This window comes from Miscanthus floridulus, chromosome 4, assembly GCF_019320115.1.
Source record: "Miscanthus floridulus cultivar M001 chromosome 4, ASM1932011v1, whole genome shotgun sequence".
In the NCBI taxonomy this organism is placed as follows: Eukaryota; Viridiplantae; Streptophyta; class Magnoliopsida; order Poales; family Poaceae; genus Miscanthus; species Miscanthus floridulus.
In genome coordinates, this window is record NC_089583.1 from 35,212,138 (window position 1) to 35,233,169 (window position 21,032).

The 21,032-nt window shown below is 44.0% G+C and overlaps 1 non-coding gene across 1 annotated transcript; it reads right to left on the minus strand.

Moving 5' to 3' along the window:
• Nucleotides 1–10,623: 10,623 nt before the first annotated feature.
• LOC136553007 (U5 spliceosomal RNA) lies at nt 10,624–10,744 on the minus strand. The gene has a single exon (XR_010782915.1). It is a non-coding gene; the product is annotated as a U5 spliceosomal RNA (small nuclear RNA).
• Nucleotides 10,745–21,032: the final 10,288 nt, after the last annotated feature.

Below are 21,032 nucleotides of genomic sequence, written 5' to 3' on the forward strand. Positions count from 1 at the left end.
AATAATTTCCTAGCTTGTGTGACCTAGTCAATTACCCCCCATGTTATAGTGGCACATGTTATGAACCAAATGCTACTGATATGCCTTTTCAAAGAGCTTTAGTGGGGGATATATTGACTCTTTAGCATGATCTAATAGCTAAAACCGTTAATATTCAATTTAACAATATGAAGGACTTCTTTTCCTGGGATCAACATAGACATGGTATTTTTTCAGTATGATCTATGTACTATTATCAAATTAAATGAACCACGGTTCCCTTCATGAATACAATCATTTGGAAGCTGAAACTCCCCTTGAAGATAAAGTTCTTCCTTTGGTATTTTTCAAAGATGGGTGATTTCAGTAAAAGATAACTTAGCTAAAAGAAATTGGCATGGAAGTCAAAAGTGTTGTTTCTATGATTACAATGAAACAAGATAACTTAGCTAAAAGAAATTGGCATGGAAGTCAAAAGTGTTGTTTCTATGATTACAATGAAACAATCAAACACCGCTTCTTTGATTGTGAACATGATAGGACTATATATATCTGGCATATGATTCACATAGCTATTGGATTAACCTCTCCTAGGTTCATATCATTAGTGAACTGACATTAGGAATAGTGAATGGATATTGATCTTTGTGGGTGTCGTCGCTCCTTTCTAGGCTATTTGGTGTACACGAAATGATGTAGTTTTAAAAATTGATTTATTTCTTTTATACAGGCTACCTTCAGGACAACATACTGACTGCGGTTTTGGGCACTACTGCAGCATGAGGATGCAAAGGAGGCCATCCAACTAGTGAGTCGGGCACTCGAGATTGTTGCATTGGACATTTTTGCTAATTAAGAATGGATGGAGAAGCAATAATAAACTTTTCTTGTAATCACCTTCGTTTACTTGTGTTCTTGTTCCATTTTTTCAGCAAATTAGCTGAAAATCTTGTTAGAACATAGATGTGTGTGGTCGCAAAGTCCGGAAACTTTTTTCATTATTATTTAAAAAGAACCAAAAATAAAATATATTCTAGCTAGCATTTGAATTATCAAAAAATATTGGAGTGTAAGTGTGTACTGCTTATCATCCGAACCAAGAAATAAATATCCTGACGATTTTTCCTATTACACACGAAACACCATGGACGCATGTTTCCTATTAGTCTCTCTCCCAAACATTGCCGAAGAAAATACGTGACATGAAAACTTCAGTTACTCTGTTTACTGCCATAGTCTTAAAAATAAAATCGGCAACTGAAAACCAGTATTGCTTACCTTCATTCGCGATCTTCGAAAGTGCATTATTAGTATACAGAAATGCTATACAACACACATGTGTTTTAGCACAAAAAAAACACATAGATTTTTTTATCTCTCTCCCTCTCTCTTTCTCACTTGTTGTATCGCTGCTAGCTATTGCCTATGGCTTGGCTGCATGCAATGGCTGTAGCTTGATCGATCTTTTCATTGTTTCGAGCCCACCTGTCAACGGCCTGGTTGTCACCACCGCACTGACATGCATGATCCGGCAACGGGGGAACCCAGTTGCATTAGTCTGCTCGCGATACCGCATGGTCGATGCAGCCGGCCGCTAGCCGTTGCACCAGTTCCCGCATAAAAGAACAATGTCCGTCTACACAGCCTGTTGTACCAGCCAGTGGAAGGTGGAAACCAACACCAACTGTCTGAAAAGCACAAATGGATGAATGGAAGGATATCGATCATCATATCAGAAGTGGCGGCGGCGGCAGGACGTCAGTAGTGGCGGTGGCGGCGGCGGATCTATGATTTGTCCTTCCATAGAAAAAAAATTATGATCTATGATCTGTGTAGGCTAAAGGCTGTTGGATCTTAATCATATGGTGCAAAAAATTCATGTGTTGAAACTGCATAAAACACATGGTTGTGTAGTAGATAGACTTAGTATAATCATTTCATTCGTTCTTTTCAATAAAAGGTAGAAGGCTGCCAAAATAAAGAAAGAAATCTATCGCGTGCATGCATTTGTGCGTCCACCAAAAAGTGCAATAGAACTGCGCTTTACGGCGTGGCATGCCAACCTAAGGCTTTGTTTGGATGTAGTCATATTCGTATCAATCTACGTGTGTTGGGGGTGGATTGAAGTGAAACTTGGACTAAATTCCACCACAACCCATGTGGATTAAGGTAAATCGGATAACACCTAAACAAGGTCTAAGCTATGCACGCGCATATCACGAGCTGTGCAGGCATTATGAAGTGAGGTCGGCATATATTATCTTGCTACATACTTTACGTTTGGTTTTGTTGATTGGTAGGGATATTTTTGCTACATGTGGCCGTCCCCATCGTTCACCACAACTGATGCGCGATCTATCAGCACAGCAGCAGCTGCTTGAGATATGGAGGAATTCGTCAAGATATGGAGTGTTTGCCATGACAGTACGTAGTGACTCTATCAGGAGGAATCCGTCAAGGAAAGCTGCCCAGCCTTGAACTCATGCATGAATGTCTTAGGCACAATCATGTCCAGAGAATGATTGCTCTTAGCCAGATACTTTTGCCCGCCCCTGAATATATGCCCGATTGGAGAAGGTCCATCCGCTAAACGCTCTAGCCAAGAAATGAGCCTTAGCTCTCAACTGGTTGGATGAGAGGTGTGGTCATGCACCCAACCATTCATGTTCAAGTCCTATCTTATACTGAATTTAGGTACCTATTTCTCTTATTAATTCTTAATAGGGAAAACCACCTAGTTCCTCCTAAGTTGCATCTCATTTTTTTAAAACACTCTAGCCAATTGGTCGAGCCCCAGAGCAAAGGAAATAGCTGATTGGTCTAGCCCCGGCCTTAACAGATAGATGGCCCTAAGTTCCTATAGCGTGTGGAGCTTGCCATATGAAGATTCTAGGGTGTTGCAGTACTGAGGGACTCCGTCCAATCGAGATATAACCTAAAACATGAAGACAAAAAATATTACTAGGAACTTGTTAAGTATATTGAATAACAGTATAAAGGGTACACGAATTTGTTCCCTTTTCTACTTGATGTTATTTCCCCTTTGTAAGTTGTTCTCTATGTTATGCGCTTTGCCGGCTATAATTCAAATTTTGTAAACGATCTCGGATGGAGAAACAACCAAAATAAAAGTTGTAGACCTCGAAAAGTTATGAAACTTTGTAGTTGACAACTTTTTGATTTGAAATCATCTTATTAAGGAAAACTATATTTGAATTTCCAAAAAATTGAAATTTGAATTTTTTAAACGACCTCGGATGGACAAACAGTAAAAATAAAAGTTATAGATCTTGAAAAGTTATGAAACTTTGTAGTTGACAACTTTCTCATTTGAAATCATCTTGTCATGGAAAACTACGTTCGAATTTCTCAAATTTAAGATTCAAATTTTACAAGTGACCTCGGATGGAGAAACTACCAAAATAAAAGTTGTAGATCTCGAAAAATTATAAAACTTTATAGTTGACAACCTTTTAATTTTAATTAGTTTAGGGCCTCAAATAATCGATTTATACTTAATTTTGTATAATATGCGGGGAACCAAAATGGATTAAAGACACAATTGATCCTAAGGTGCAGTGGTAGAGGAGTTTATGCGTGAGCGAGAGGTTGCGGGTTCGAAACCCAGCCAACGCAAAGTGGCCGATGCAAAGTGTGTAAAAATCATGAAAAAAATGCTGCAACGATAGAGTGGGTGGGTGTGGCTATCGGTGGGGGACCTGCTCGGATTAAAAAAAATTGCTATTTTTTTTACCCTTTTTTATGATTTCTAAAAATTAATTTGTAGGGGCGGCTCAATATCCAGCCGCCCCTACAAATCAATTTATAGGGGCGGTCTGGGAACCGCCTTTACAAATCAACGATTTGTAGCCACCCTTTCGTAGGGACGACTGACAAAACCGCCCCTAGGCGACTAGCAAAACCGCCCCTATAAAGGGTTACGAGCCGCCCCTTAAAAACCTTTTCTTACGTAGTGTGATCCATGTAGCGTGAGGTGTGGCGTATACTGTTATTGAGTACAAGATTTACACTTAGAACTTGTTTCGTCGTGTAGGTACTTAAATCATAGAAAGAAGAACAGCCATGAACCTAAGTGCACCAATTAGGTGTAGCTCTCCGGCTTATTGCTAAGCTGGAGACCAACTTAGTTGAATGTTAAAAGCATAAAAATGTAAAATATGATATAAATAAAATAATTATGAAAACGAGTTAGCTGATTTAATGAGGAAGATGCTGGCTTGATGATGAGCCTCAAGGATTGGATCGATGTTGAGGAACTTGACCTTGCATTCAAGATCAGGTCTTGGCAACATAGCAATTGGCATTCTCTTCGGATCCGTTCATGACCAACTCAGAGTGGGCACTGGGCAGTGGCATGATCAACTCAGAGGGGTGGAGCATGCAAACATTGTCTGCAGCATGACCGACTCGGAGAGGTTGAGCCTTGCAACACTATTGGATATGGTGATGTTGTCAGCAATGGTATTATCAACTCTGGTTGAGAATGATGACGTTGTCAGTGGTAGAATCCAGACTTCCTATGTGAAAGGCCTGGCCCTTGACGAAGGTGGTGACAAGGGACTGGTTCCGCACCAAGCCAACGATGAAGTGTAAGCTACTGAAGCGCATAGCCAGGAAAGGAGAAAAACAGATGGCGATCTTGATATTTGGATCCATCTAGTATCTTTGTAGATCTAGGCACGTGTCCCTACCTAGCATGCCAACTATTGGTGTTTGACCAACTGGGATATAAATTGGGTGTTGTGTGGCAAGAGAATCTAGATGTAGCACACATGGCACAAATTTTAGACAGATCCGACCCCTTGTGAGGAGGTCTGTACCTTGTGTTTGTGGTTGTATTGCTTGCTCGCCATGTGTGGAATATATGATGAGATGTTTCACCTGATGATGAGTCTCTTTGTGTCTAGATCTGTCTACTGGGATATCCATGTCTAGGGACACTTGCCCATCTTATATAAGTCTAGGGGCAGAGTTACTAGTTGACTTCCTTTCCTACTAGGATTTGCTTCATAGTCCTATTATAATAAGGATCCTCTTAGATTGAGGTAGGTGTATGCCTATACCTTGTGTAGCACATCACTAGAGATACTTCGTGTAGATATATGTAGGACTCCGAGTTGTTGTTTTGGTCCATCCTATGTCCAAAAGTTCATATGTGTCCTTCATGATTATACCTGAGGGTCATGTCATCATTGTCGCATGGTCCATCAATGTTAAGCCTTTACTTGCCCTTCACCATTGTATTTTGTCCTTCACCACCAACCCTTTGCTTGGCCTTCGCTATGCCATGTTCCATTGTGGCCAAGCCCTACTTATGCCATCACCATGCTACTGATGCTCCTAAATTGGCTTGTCAACGCTAACCCACACATAGTTTTGAGTTTGCATGCCTAGTTACTCATGGATGAGATTAATAAGCACAGGACATGCATAGATGCATGTGACCTCCGTTGTTGAGCTCCACCTAAAGCGCAAGCATCAGTAACACTCCATCGCTGGCTCGTTGCCATGTGTTTTAGGTTTGGTCATCCACTGACACAAGCTCACACTGGAACTGTCAAGTTTTAGAGTACAACATGCCTCTTATATGAGCTTTACACTACCACAACATTGCCTCTTCAGGTAGTAGCATTTCCATATGTGGTCCGATCCTCTCCATTGTTGCATCTTCACCATCGCCGACTATATATGTTGATAGACACAAGGCACACACTTGGTGTTCTTCAGGATGTTGGCGTTCTTCATATTCTTCTTCAAGGACCTCAACGTCAAGATCGTCAGCCGTACAATACATCGTCTGGACTGACGTTCTCGCTTCATCCACCATAATGTTGTTGCTAGTGTTTCCATCTCTTCCCTGCCTACTTGGTGTACACATCAAGCATTATGACTATGGGTGATGCATCTTGTTGGCTTACAACCTTTAGCTTCTTCTCTAGTCTGATTGTCTAGGCCGCTTCTGCTTTGACTGGAGTGGGATGTTAGAGTATCTATAGACATGGTAGATCAGCATCATTTATAACCTTGACTTACCTTATCTCTAAGGGAGAATACTTTCCCCTAAGCAATGTACTCCTATATAATACCAATGCTACAAATGATTTTTCCACTCGTGCCTTTGGGCATGAGCCCTAAATAGTATAGCATTGATGTCTACTTCACTGCTATGGAAAGGATGTGTAGAGGCAGGCAAAATATTTTCGTAGAGGTTGTCTATGTCTCTCTAGAAATTGATTTCTAGGGGTGGACCGGTGCTTTGCCTGCCTCTAGAAATCAATTTAGAGAGACGGCCAACAAGGTGGCCTACCTCTAGGAATTGTTTTATAGAAATTGTGAATTGGCAAAAAAAGTAGCAAAAACCTTTTTTAACCCCAAAAGAGGCTCACAAAGAAACCTCCTCGCCACAAGTCACAAGTGTGATGTTTTCCGTGCTAAAGGCGCACACGTGCACCACTCGAGATTTAAACCCCTAACCTCAAGCTTCACGCATGCTCCCTTACCAATGCACCACAGGGTCACTTCTAACCAAGTATAGGATACTATCTTTTTTATTAACTTTCATAAATCTTGTACTGACTGTTTTGACCTCTAAACAATATCAAACTTATAAAATTTAAACTAAGTGTTAGATCTCGTTGAGCATACAACTTTTGTTTAGGGTGTCCCACTGTCTGAGGTCATTTGAAAAATTCAAAAAAAAAATTGAATTTCAAAACTTGAGAACCTAAATCAAATTTTTTGGACCCTAAATTGTTTTAAACGAAAAAGTAGTCAACTAAAAAGTTGTAGATCTCTTCAAGTTCTACAACTTTGATAGAAAATTTGTCTTGATCTAACTTGATTTCAAAAAGAAGATATTTTTGTAGTACACATATTTTAGAGATAGGCTACATTACTAGCTGCGCGCATCTAGAAATGATTTTAAGAGGTGCTCTATAAATGCTCTCTATTTTCTAGAGGTGGGTGCTGTATCTACGCCCTGTTCATTTGGGCTGGTTTGGCTTATAAGCCATTGCTGAAAGTACCGTTGGCTAGTTTGGTGTGATAGAAAAATACTGGTCGTTGGCTGATAAACCATGGCTTATAAGCCAAATGCTACCAAATGAACATGCTGCTAGTTGCCTCTGAATATAGATGCCATTCCTAGAGGTGGATAGAAACACCAACCTCCTATAGGAATCAATTTCTAGAGGTGGGCCATCTTTGGGAGCAATTTTAGAGATGGTACTTTATAGAGTCGTCTCTAGAAAAAAGGACGCACCTCTAAAAATCTTTTTTTGTAGCAGTGCTTTTATATATACCAGTAGTGAAAAAATAGGTGGCGTCAATATATAGCATTTGTGTACCACTGTATATGCATGATTTAAATGCTTTTAGTAGCAAAAACAATAGGGATAAAACACTACAGCAGATTACTCACCACAACGGTTTTCACTGCTACATCATACACCGACCTCTAGTAGTGAAAATAATTTTTACTGCTGGTTTTTTGCCCCACTGCACCCGCTGGCCTTTTGAACTACCGGTGAAAACATTAACACCACTACCGGAGACTGTGTAGTTACCGAATGCCCAGAAAATTACCGAGTGTCAAAAGTCGGGACACTCGGAAAACATTTATTACCGAGTGCCAACACTCGGAAAACATAAACACCCGGTAGTAGACCTCTTTACCGAGTCCGAACACTCGGTAACCTCAAACACTCGGTAGAACTACAATTTTACCGAAGGGGCGCACTCGGTAAAAAGAGACACTCGGTATTGAGCTGCCACGTCTCCTAGTATACCAACCGTGCGCCAAACGGCGTCACGGCATGACATGTTTGCCGAGTGTAGAAGTATTTGCACTCGGTAATAATAAAGTTTTACCGAGTGTAAGTTCACAACACTCGGTAAACACTATCTTTTACCGAGTGTACTGGCGCAACACTCGGTAAAATTCAACCAAATTTCTTGTTTTTCCCTTCATTCTTTTTCCTCTATCCACATATGATATTTAGTACTCCATTCCAAAATATGGTGTTTATTTCGATTTATTTACTATATTTCACAAAATTTTCATTCTTTATGATAATTAGATACATATCGTGTAAATTTAATTGTAATAATGAAAATCGAACTCGATAAATCACGAGATTGGAAGAATTAACATTGAAGCATACATCTATATTATAGAAAAATTTTCATAACGTTTCGGAAGTATTTTTACATTCGTCGCTGCCGAACCGGTACATCTCCCAAAGAGACACTAAACATTCACAATGACGAATAGGATTTCTATTAAGAGTGAAATTCAACATTATGATTTGAACTTGGAATTTTTTAGATAGTAAATAGATGACATGAAATAGTTCGTGTGAAAGTTTGGTGAATTTTAGGATTAAATTGGCATTTTTTCTTTTTTGTTTTGCATGAAATAATGGATACAGTTACCGAGTGTGACCTGAAACACTCGGTAAAGGTTCCACGGCCCACTTCTACCGGCTGCCATGCTTCTGTTTACCGAGTGCCGTAGATCTGGGCACTCGGTAAACATGTACCAAGCCCACATGTCACTGGGCTGCGGTGCTTCTGTTTACCGAGTGCCGTAGATCTGGGCACTCGGTAAACATGTACCAGGCCGCCAGACTCTGACTCGCCTCGCCCTCCACCCGAGACTCCGACTCGCCCTCCACCCGAGACTCCCGCGACTCGCCCTCCACCCGAGACTCCGACTCGCCTCACGCGCCGCCGCCGTCCACCCGCGACTCGCCTTGCCATCTCCCACCTGGCCCTCCACCCGCGACTCGCCTCACGCGCCGCCGCCGTCCACCCGCAACTCGCCTCACGCGCCGCCGCCGTCCACCCGCGACTCGCCTTGCCATCTCCCACCTGGCCCTCCACCCGCGACTCGCCTCACGCGCCGCCGCCGTCCACCCGCAACTCGCCTCACGCGCCGTCCCGTGACTCGCCTCACGCCTCGCCTCCAGCTTCATCCACGGACGTCGCCCGCCCACCCGCCCGCCGTCAGCCGGACGCCTGGCCGCCCCCACGTCATCCGCAGGCCGGGAAGAAGGCCGTCCGCCCCAGCGATCATCAGGTCAGTTCAGTTCCAAGACTCCATCTTCTACCTCCTGTCATTGCCAGCAGCCCACGAGGCCGCAGCCGCTTCGGGCAGCATCCACGCTAGCGGCAGGCTGGGGCTGGGGCACGCAAGCCTACGATGGACAGAGGAGATGAGAGCGCGAGGTAGAGCCCGTTACGGATAGTTCCACTTGCTAATTGATCTTCAAACGATTTACAGTTCATGATCTGCCCTTTATTTTCTATGATGATTCCATTCTCGGTTGTCTCCGTGTTAATGTCTATATTTGAATTAACTTTAACCAAGTGTTACATATACAAATGGAAAAAAAGAGGGGCAGAAATTCATTTCATGCTTGCATTTTGTTAGCAGGGAAAAGAAGGGCAGATCAGCGGGGTGCTGCAAGAAGCTTACACGCCGTTGACGGGGCAGCAGTAGGTGCTCGGTGACTGACGGTGCCGCCGCAAACGAGCGGGCCAGCTGGGAGCGGTGGGTGCCGCAGATGCTTTAGGCGGCAGACATTGCTCCTCCTGTCTGGTGAGCTTCACTGGGAAGAGAGTGGTGTTCCTCATCAAGCAGCTCAAGTCCGGCATACTCGTGTCTGGTGAGCATTGCTCCTCCTCGTGGGGCGTTTTAATTTATGTCCTATATACACTTCCATGGTTTGTATCTTTTTAATGAAATAGAGCTGAGAGTGCCAAATATGTCAGGGTATGGCTAACAGATATGATTTCATATATGGATCGTGTAACTTCTGAGAGATTGGGCTTGTTTCAGCTGACCTTGCACTCAGTTTGTGATCAAATATGATTTCAGTTTCAGCAGAAATCTGCTACTTTCAATACCATACATACATTAGGGCTTTAATAGTATGAGTGACAATTTTGCATATCAACAAAAATTTCGCAATGCCATAATGTTTTGGACTTCTCACTGTCTGTTCGGTTCGTTCTGTGTGAACTGTGAGAGGTATGATTATGAAGAACTTAGGATGGCTGTAAACAGTTTCATCTGTAGGACTGTAACCCAAAAATTTATATTGTGTTAGAATTCAATTTATGTTACCATTGTTGTGTAGTTGGGGTTTGGCAGGTTTGATCTAGGGGCAGCGTAAGTGCATAGAGTGTGAAATGATGTGGTCAATTCTGAAATAACTGCATGAAGTGGGGGAGTCTGTTGAGAGGACTTTTGAGGCGTTGAGCTTTAGGAAAGGGAGGAGACCACAAAACTAGTTTTATAAACCAGAAAAACAACTGAAATATGGTTTGGTTCACATGATCACTTCCTTCTTGCCAAATGCACATTGTTCAGCGTAGGGTATAATCATATATTAAAATCAAGAAAAAATAACTCACAGAAACTTCCATGAATTGCACAATAGGAGATATACTCTTATTTTTTCTTTCAGAAATATGTAAATTCTGTTTGAGCTTCAGATCATAAATGTTGTATTAATGAATTAGCTACAATCTAAAAATAGATTAGATGTACCCCACAAAACTAGTAATGAATTGTTGGGCTCCTCAAGAACAACCCAACTTTGCATTGAATTGTTGGGCTCCTCCTCACAGAGAGGAAGAACCCTCCAAAAATAGGCGTATGGTGCTTGGTGCAGCAGGGCACACGCTATTCTTTAGTAAAAGGCGAAAGAATAGTTCGCTCTGTGCCCACTGGGCACGGCCAGCTTTGCTGATCTAAATTTCATGAGTGAAGGCAAGGAGGGCACGGCCAGCTTGTCATCGGTGATTTGTTTGTGGTAGTGTCATGCCATGTGACCTATAGTGCTGCGATAGAACCTAGCGCCCCTTTGTGTGCTAGCCACATGGTTGTGCTGCTAGGCGCGCGCTGGTGCTCGGGTATATGGTTGAGACACGCTACAAAACCTGCTGATGCTCTACCTCAATCTTCGATAAATCTTGCTAGTGATGGTTGTGGCTACAAAAAAATTGGTTCCATGTATTCCTCCATCTACAAGTGACATAGCGGCCTTTCAACCTTAGGTAAAATCTCATCATCCAATCTAGCAAACATCTTCTATGTGAATCGACCAAGAACATGAATGTCTCTTTATCATCTCATATGGTTTTTCTCTAGCACTACTACTCTATTGCTCTAAACTGCAATATCGTCTATATGTTAGGATGGATGACCGTCAGTGGATGTACACAGGCTATCAGAAGAGGGGTCAATACACAAATGAATGGATTGAGAAGGCCAATGATTTCATGACGAAGGCATTTGCAAACGGACGGCGACATGCCTGGTGTCCCTGTAGGAAGTGTAAGAACAAGGCAATGAAAACATATGAGGAGATGAGTAAAGATCTTGTCAACAATGGATTTGTAGAGAACTATACCCGGTGGACCATGCATGGTGAACGCCATCGTGCGAGAGAAGAGGTCGTGAGACAACGGATCGAGGAGTTTGATTCTGAAGCCGGGGTGGCAGAAATGTTAAATGACCATGACATGGCTTTCGATGAAGGAAGTGCAGAGCAGGAGCCAGAGCAAACTGCAAAGGCGTTTTACGCCATGTTGGATGCGGCACAACAACCCCTTCATGGGCGCACCAATGTTTCTAAACTGGATGCCATTGCACGTCTAATGGCTGTGAAGTCCCAGTTTAGCTGGAGTAGAGAATCCTTCGATCAACTGTTGACAGTAGTTGGCACCCTACTTCCGGATGATCACGTTCTGCCAAAGAACACATATGAGTCAAATAAAATCCTTCGTGCACTCAAGATGTCGTACGAGCAGATACATGCTTGTCCGAACGGATGCATCTTATTCAGGGGAGAACATGCTGACGATAAGTACTGTCCGAAGTGTAAGGCATCTAGGTACATTGAGTTAGAATCTGGTGATGGTCGGAAGACGCAAACAAAAGTCGGCGCAAAGATCCTGAGGTACCTTCCTTTCATACCGAGGATCCAACGGCTTTTCATGAGCGAGGAATCCGCAAAACAGATGACGTGGCACAAAACTGGACGCCGATACACTGACAAGATGATACATCCGTCCGATGGTGAATCATGGAAAAGCTTCGATCGGAAGCATACCGACAAAGCTGATGAGGCTCGTAATGTATGCATTGCACTGGCAACTGATGGGTTCAATCCTTATGGAATGGGTTCTTCACCATACACATGTTGGCCCTGTATTCGTCATCCCTCTCAACCTCCCACCTGGCGTCGCCTTTCAACGGCAAAATATTTTCTTGTCACTTATAATTCCAGGACACCCTGAGGGCTAATATGAGTGTGTACATGGAGCCTTTGATAGACGATTTGGTCCGTGCATGGGACGAAGGGGTAGTGACATACGACCGATTCACAAAGACAAACTTCAGAATGCATATTTGGTACCATTATTCCATGCATGACTTCCTGGCTTATGGGTTATTTTGTGGCTGGTGTGTTCACACGAAGATGCCATGCCCGATATGCAAGTCAGCTGTGGAGTTCTTTCGGTTGGAGAAGGGGGGCAAGTTTTCTTCGTTTGACAAACATCGACAATTCCTCCCTCTTGACCACCCATTCAGGAGAGACAAGAAGAACTTTCGAAAAGGTGTCACAGTGGAAGACTCTGCACCGGAAATGATGACAGGTGCCCAGGTTCTTGAGATGTTAGATGGTCTTGTGGTCGACAATGAAAAGGGGGGCTTCGTGGGATATGGAAAAGAGCATGCCTGGACACACAAGTCGTGCTTGTGGAAGCTTCCTTACTTTAAGGACCTCCTTCTTCCACATAACATTGATGTAATGCACACTGAAAAGAATTTCGCCGAGGCGGTCCTTCACACAATCATGGACTGGGAAAAGTCAAAGGACAATGTCAAGGCTAGATTGGATCAAGCAACGCTGTGCGATAGACCAAAGCTAAACATGTTGCCTCCCTTACGCAGGGAAGTCATGGAAGAAGCCTAAGGCCGACTTCGTCCTAACGAGGGCCCAAAAGAAAGAAGTTCTTCAATGGTTCCAATCGTTGATGTTCCCTGACGGGTATGCAGCGAATTGGAGGAGGGGTGTGAACTTAAGTACCATGCGAATCACAGGGCTGAAGAGTCATGATTACCACATATGGATTGAGCGCCTTCTTCCGGTGATGGTTCGTGGCTATTTCCCTGATCACATCTGGCGAGTGATGGCAGAGTTGAGCATGTTCTTCCGCAAGCTATGTGCTAAGGAGATATCTCGGACCGAGATTGAAGAAATGGAAAGAATGGCCCCGGTGTTGCTCTGCAAGTTGGAGAAGATCTTTCCCCCCGGCTTCTTCAATCCGATGCAACATTTGCTCTTGCACCTACCATATGAGGCAAAAATGGGGGGCCCTGTGCATGCCCGTTGGTGCTATCCAATTGAGCGATGCCTAAAGGTTCTTAGAACAAAATGCAAAAATAAATGCAAAATTGAAGCTTCCTGTGCAGAGGCATCCATTGTGGAGGAGGTGTCATACTTCACAACAAGATACTATGCCGACAACCTTCCTAACGTGCATAATCCACCCCCTCGTTACAATGCTGCCGACAATCAGTCGACCCTCAGCCTTTTCCGAGGGCAACTCGGAAGTGCAAGTGAACCTACCTTGAAGATGTTGAGCCTAGAAGAGTGGCGCTCTATCCAGCTGTATGTGTTGCGGAACCTTGAAGAGGTTGGCCCGTACATTGCGTAAGTTTTACACAAACTTGTTTCTTTTCTTGTCAGTATTTCGCATGCACCCATCCAACCCTCTTGTTAATGGCCGTTACAGCAAATTTGTTCTCCTCTACCATCGTCCATCACGGAGGGAACCCACCGAAGCGGAAGTTGAAACCCTTCTAAGACATGGCGCGGGAGAACGAAATCCCACTTTTATTTGTTGGTTCAAGGAGGAGGTAGTGTTCAATTTCATTTGTTGTTTGTACTTAACTCTCAACTTGACAAATATATAATGAATCATCCTACTTGAACTAGCAGGCCAAAACTGACGTGTCTATGAGTGCCGAGTTGAGGCAAGTTGCCAATGGATTTGAATTTAGGGTCAAGTCATTCTCTGTGTACGATGTCAATGGATATCGCTTTCACACAACTCGGCATGAGCAGCGTCGGCCGAATCGAAGAACCACAAATACCGGTGTTTTCACGCCAGGCACAGATGGGTTGGACTACTATGGAATAATTGAAGAAATATACAAACTCAAGTTTCCTAGTTGTGTACCTCTTCATCCTGTCATATTCAAATGCCATTGGTTTGATCCCAAAGAAGTGATAAAGACCCCTGAGCTTGGGTTAGTCGAAGTTCTAAAGTCATCCGTCTTGTTAGGAGACGACGTGTACATTGTGGCCCAACAGGCCACGCAAGTTTATTATCTCTCATACCCGTGCCAAACCAAAGACCGTCTTAAGGCGTATGATGTTGTGTACAAGGTATCGCCGCATGGTAAAGTACCCGTCCCAAACGATGATGATTATAACATCGATGCAAACACATATGACGGAGAGTTCTTTCAAGAAGAAGGATTAGAAGGGAGTTTTGAGATTGTCTTAGATGTAGATCTCGCAATGGAAGTAGACAATGATACGATCATTGTTGACGGGGATGATGGAGAGGAGGTTCACAACGCGAAGGACTTGTTATTACTTGAGCAACACCATTCAGGCAGTGTCGCTAGTGATGAGACTTTGAGAGACGATCATAATTACGTCGACAATAGCGATGATGAGATTTTTGGCCCACCTATCGATGATCTTGATGATTATTTCTAGTACATGTAAGATCTGTAGTACTTATGGCAATTTTATACATGTATGATACATTTACTTATTTTGCATCTCTTTTATACATGTATGATATATTTACTTATTTTGCATCTCTTTTATACATGTATGATACATTTACTTATTTTGCATCTCTTTTATACATGTATGATACATTTACTTTTGTATATGCGTACTGATAGTTTATTCCTTTTGTTGTAGGTGATTGATGGTGGGCGGTGGAATCAGGAAGCTTAGGTCGGTTATGACCTTACTGGCTAGTGGCGAGGGGTCCAGCCAGGGTGGAGGAGGAGGGCGTGCACAGACTGAGGGTGGAGGGCGTGCCCAGGGAGGAGGAGGAGGACGACGACGAGGGCGTGCCCAGGGAGGTGGAGCCCAGGATGGAGGAGGAGCCCAGGGTGGAGGAGGAGGACGGCGACGACGAGGGCGTCGAGAGCCGACACCTCCTCCACAGGACGACGACCACGAGTTCGTAGCGGCCACGGAGGAGGACGAGGAGGAGGAGGAGACCAGGGAGGAGATAGCGGAGGCGGTGGAGGAGGCACGGAGGGAGGATGCTTCCGAGCGGGTTGAGCGCGAGGAGGATGCCGACTTGGTGGCAGAGGAAAATGGGGTGCCTACGGTTTGGATGCGAGGGTCGTCGCGCCTCCCAGACTTACCCATACAGAGACGGCCAGTGATTCGACCATCCGGAACTAAGTAAGTAATTTTTGCATGTTAACACTAATTCACAGGTTTTTAAGTTATAACAGAAACTAATATTCAATCTCAATAACTTTGTGCAGGGATTGAGAAATGGTGATCCCAGGGAGTCACTCTCGCCGAGTAAATGGGATCCTGGGTCTTCTGTGCAGGGCAAACTACCCCGGGATGGTGAGGATCGATGGTGTTGTGTAGCCCGCCATGAAGTGGTCCCACTGGCACGCCGCCAGCGATCAGACTGATCGAGCTGGCAGGTGTTATAACAGCAAGGCCGACCGGGTGATGAAAGAGCTGTGGGTACGTGTTCATCGCACTATGCTGATAATAACATCACATTAATTGTATATTACTGACTGTATTTGCTTGTAGGATTACTACACCTTGGCGGAGGGAGTACGTAGGGAGGACGCGGATGACGTGGTGAACAGAGTCTGTGTTCACCGAGTGCAGGACCTCTTCTACGAGACAAAGCTCCTGTGCAGAAGAATTTACCATGCCCGCAGAGGAAACAGAGTCACCAGAGCGCAGGCAGTGCACCTGCCCCTAACTAAGGAGCAATACTTGACGGTAAACATGAGATTACATCGTCTGTGATTAATTGCACTGAAATTGATTTATGATTTGTCATGTGCTCGTGTACGTGCAGGTGCCTCCTGCTTGGTGTGCGGGGATGGACAACTGCTGGGAGGCCATTGTGGACATGTGGTTGAGTGAGGAGTACGAGCAATATCACGCCGTACGCTCACGTTGCCGTGCGATGATGCAGGGTTCCTCGCACAAACAAGGGCCCACTACCCTCAAGGAATATGCAGCCAGATATGTACGCGGATTTCATTTCGTTGTTGCTACGCTAACTTCTGAATGCATAATATCTTATTGTTGTGCTTCTTCCTGCAGACGCGGTTCCACCCCAGCCAGGAGTGCACCTCGTTCAAGGCATATGCCTTGGCACACAAGGGCAAGGCAAAGGACCCCGACCTCGTCTACAACCCGGAGGACCCGCCCGAGGCATACAGTAACCTGAGCATGCACAGTCGCCTCAGCGAGTACACGGCGATGGCGAGAGAGATCCATGGGCCAGAATTTGATCCGAGCACCGCTGACCTCGAGGGTGACATCGTCATGAGGTTGGGACCAGGTAAGCCACACGGGAGGTACTATATGGGCAACAGCACCATAGACACGGCCAACACTCAGACACTCGCCCAGATTAGAGCCCGGAGCACGAGTTCGAGCCGGGCCATACGCCCACGCTCACAGCCCCAGGTGGTAGCACTCCAGGTTAGTTCTGTTGCATTCGTTGTCCATTCATTTTCTACCCGTTCTTTATTTGCATTCTAACTATGTGATAAATAATTGTAGGCCCAGATTGAAGCCCTGCAGGAGTCACAGCAGGCCTCACAGAGCCAGTTTCATGGCCCTCCAGCTATCGCACCAGGCCGAGTTGGCACAGGAGAGGGCGCGAGTGCAGGCCCTAGCTTGAGGCCTTCCAGCAGTCGCAGAAGGCCTGGTACGAGTACATGGCCAGCTTTTCTCAGAGCATGGGCCAGCCTCCACCGCCTCCGCCGCCGCCGATGATATCGTTGGTGCCTCCACCTCCTGCGCGACGGCACTCCTGTGAGTCACTCTTCATCTTGAAAGGCTTTTTCAGTTCAGATTGTGCTACAGTCAACACTATCATGTTAGAACCCTAGAAGAGAGTAGGATACATACATGTATAAGTTAGATTATTAGTAATATTGTTCAGACCTTGAAAGGCATCATGTTAGGTTCTACATGAGTACATAGGTGTTTGCCCAATTCATGTTCAGTCTACTCGACCATGTGTGACGATATCTTGCACATAGAGGAGACCTAAACAGCAACTAACTTGATATGTGTTATCTATTATATGCCTATATATTGATGTCACTGTTAACTGGTCTTTCGAAGGAATATTTGAATTTGGCATACTACCTTATGATTAATTGACAAATATGTTTATTTTCTTTTGCTCCCTCATTCCAGGGACCTTCTACAGCTGGATCGAACAACGATCAAGACTTGGACTTGTCTTCGTTTCTCGGTAGGGCTCCGACCATGTGACAGGACCATGTTTCACTTGTTTGTATGTTGAACTTAGAAGTGGGTTGAACTTTGTGGACTTTGGACATGTTGATGGTGTTTGTGGACTTTGCATTGTGCTTGTGACATTTGTTGTAGCTATATGTTGGTTATAATGAGTGGATGTGACATTTGTGGACATATATGTGATATATATTGTCTATCTGTTGGTAACTATGATATTCTGTTATAATTGTTGTTAATTGTGGCTGGATATGCACTGAAACAAACAAAAAAAATACTGTGGACAAGTTTTACCGAGTGTTACACTCGGTAATGGTCATGTTTACCGAGTGTTACACTCGGTAAAACAGAGAACAGAACCAAATTGGTTCTGATTCTGTTAATTTTGCCGAGTGGTGCCATTTTTTACCGAGTGCCACGACCCCACTCGGATATATGTGCCATTTTTTACCGAGTGGAACACTCGGTTAACGAGTTACATGTTTACCGAGTGTTACTGGTACACTCGGTAAACTATATTAGGGAAAAATATTTGCGGAATTGTTTTAATCATGAAAATGGTTATCTGTTTACCGAGTGCTATGTCTAACACTCGGTAAACGATGCCGTTAACGGCGAGCTTGGGGACTGACGACCGTCACGTCGTAGTTGTTTACCGAGTGCCGGCGTAGCACTCGGTAAGATTTATTCTCCGAGTGCCCCGTTAGTTGACACTCGGTAAACTAACTTTACCGAGTCGCTGTTTACCGAGTCATGTTTACCGAGTGTGGCACTCGGTAAACAATTTACCGAGTGTTTCTCCATATTTGCCGAGTGTTTATCACACTCGGTAATTAATCAGTATCCCGTAGTGCACCATCGGTTCAGTAGAAAGTGGTGGTGAAAATACCATTGGTTAAAATAGTTTCTGTAGTACTGAAAGTTAATTAGGAGCCAACACAGAGTGTTTATTAGTGACATTATTGGACATCCAGACTATTTGCTTACATTAGCTGTGATAGTTTGGCCACTGACCGTGATTGATGATCAAATTTATTAGCCAAATTCTATAATTTTGCCAGCAACGTATTTATATATAACATGGAAGTAATGGTAGCCCGCACTCGGCAGAAACATTAACAAAGTAGTGCCTGTCTACATCTGAATCAAACTATTGGAGTCCTGGCCATCAAATGCTATCCTGCAACATGAATGACTATTGAAACCTGAGCTATCTATCCATCAACAATAGATCATGGTGCCTGCCCAACAAACAGCACTACAGAAGTGAATGGAGTACATGCATTTAGATGGGCAGATATCAACACAGGAACATTTGGACAGTGTGACTTTTTTGCAGTTCACACGTTCGGTGTTGTGTCAAATTCCTGGAAATCCCCAGTATAAAAACTTAAACATATCAATGCTACTCTACTTCAATTTGAACGCACTCATTCATCCTGCTCACTAAATTAGATGAAGTGCATGAACGAATGCTTGAGTATTTTTAAGTTCTTACTAAATTTGTAATAAGGAGCAGCGGTGTATTCAATGAAAACAAACAGGGAATGAATAAAATATGCAGGAGGCAAGGTTCTTTCTAATGTAATTTGGACATTATTTGGCGATTATAAAAACTTATCATGAATAGAAACATTATATTACTCACTATGAATTAACAAAAAGGAGTTCTCAATACAGAAAATAACAAAGAGCAGAGTGGATGCAACGAAACAGGCTAAAATGTACTGCAAAATAAGATAATTTCTCAGGAAAATAAGATATCTCTTTGTACCACATTGCTACTCAATCTTAAAACATGTTCTGCCTACATCTTTTATTATAAATAGATGCATTGGAACATGCAAGAAAATTATTTATATAAATTTGGTTGTATAAAACATCGAGAGAGATTTGTTTGATGAGCTTGTTGTAACAAGATAGGTTGTTTTCAAAAGCTTGTTGTAGCATGGTAGGTTGTGTTGGAACTAGTTGTTCTTTTGAGAGACCTCTTGGCAATGTATCCAAACAGGTAGTTGGTCTTAAAACAAAATCAAGGACCGTGTTTTTTCTTTAAAAGGATGGCAAGAGTTTTCTGCAAGATTTATTAAACGAAAAAAAACAGAGGCAAGATGTTGCCCAAAGGTTTTCAAAAAAAAAAAAACAAATGTTATGTAGCACTTTTGCTTTGTTTTGATACAGAACTTGTGTACAGCTGGAAATCACATAGATCAAAGAAATGTATCCTGGGACACAATAGCTTTAGGAATAAACATTTAAGTGCATGAGTGCACCATCTCCAACACTGTCATCCACTATACCACAACTAATCTATAGCGTCGGACAACGGTCGCTAAAACGTAATATTAACGTCCAATAATCGGTCGCTATAAATTTTTATCAGATCATTGGTCTCTATTTTTACTCGTATCGACGGTACATCTGTCGCTACATATATTTAGCTGTTTACTTCAGATGATCGGTCGGTAAAAACACTTATTAGAGTCAAACTATCGGTCGCTATAGCCTATTTTTATTTTGACGCGTCCAGCCCAGCCCACTCGCGCTCACACCAAACTCTGTCCTCACACCAGCACAAGCAAAACATAGAGCAAAAACCTCTCTCTAAACAATCTAGACCAATAGCTCCAGCTAGAAAACATTAGAGGCTCAATGGCAAAAGCACAGGCATTAGCTGCGCTGCTCATTGCCGTGGTGGCCCTCGCCACAATGGAGAGCGCCCACGCCATCTGCGGCATGGCGAACGAGGACTTCAAGCTGTGCCAGCCCGCAGCATTATTGACCTGACGGACAGCCCGTCGGTGGAGTGCTGCGCTGCGCTCGGCAAGGCTGACTGAGATGCCAGTGGGCTAGCACCTTGGTGATGAGCGATTGACAACACGGTGTGCGTGTGACGTGTCTCTTGGCAGGTTGTGGTTGCAGGTGACAGGTGGAGACAAGGTACATGCGGCGACGAGTGAAGAACGAAGATAGGATGCCGCGTCGAAAAACCGCGGGGGCGGAGAAGGGCGGATCGAGGCTTGCGTTCGAGGGACAGGTGATCGTGCGGTGTACGTCTATTGTACCTGGCTACATGGCGGGAGGATGTCGAGGGAGGTTTCCGGATTATGCCACAAAATCCGGGGTTCGCTGGTTGAGCCACAAAGCCATGCATCGTACCGGGACGCCCGTGCGGCAGGCGTTGGCCGAAGATGGAAAATTCTGGCGATCGCGATACGATTTCGGATGGTCGTGCGGCGACATCGCGAGGATCACATCGCGGAGATGGAGGGATCGCGGACATCGCGGAATTTGCCATGGAGGACGTAATTGGAATTTACGCCCCTACATTGGATTTATTTAGCGTAGGGGGTTATGCGAAAATAGGTCGTGCCACCCTTTGGAGATATAAATATGTGGCACCTAGGGTTGAGAAGGAGGAACGTTTTGGACTCTCGGCGAGTT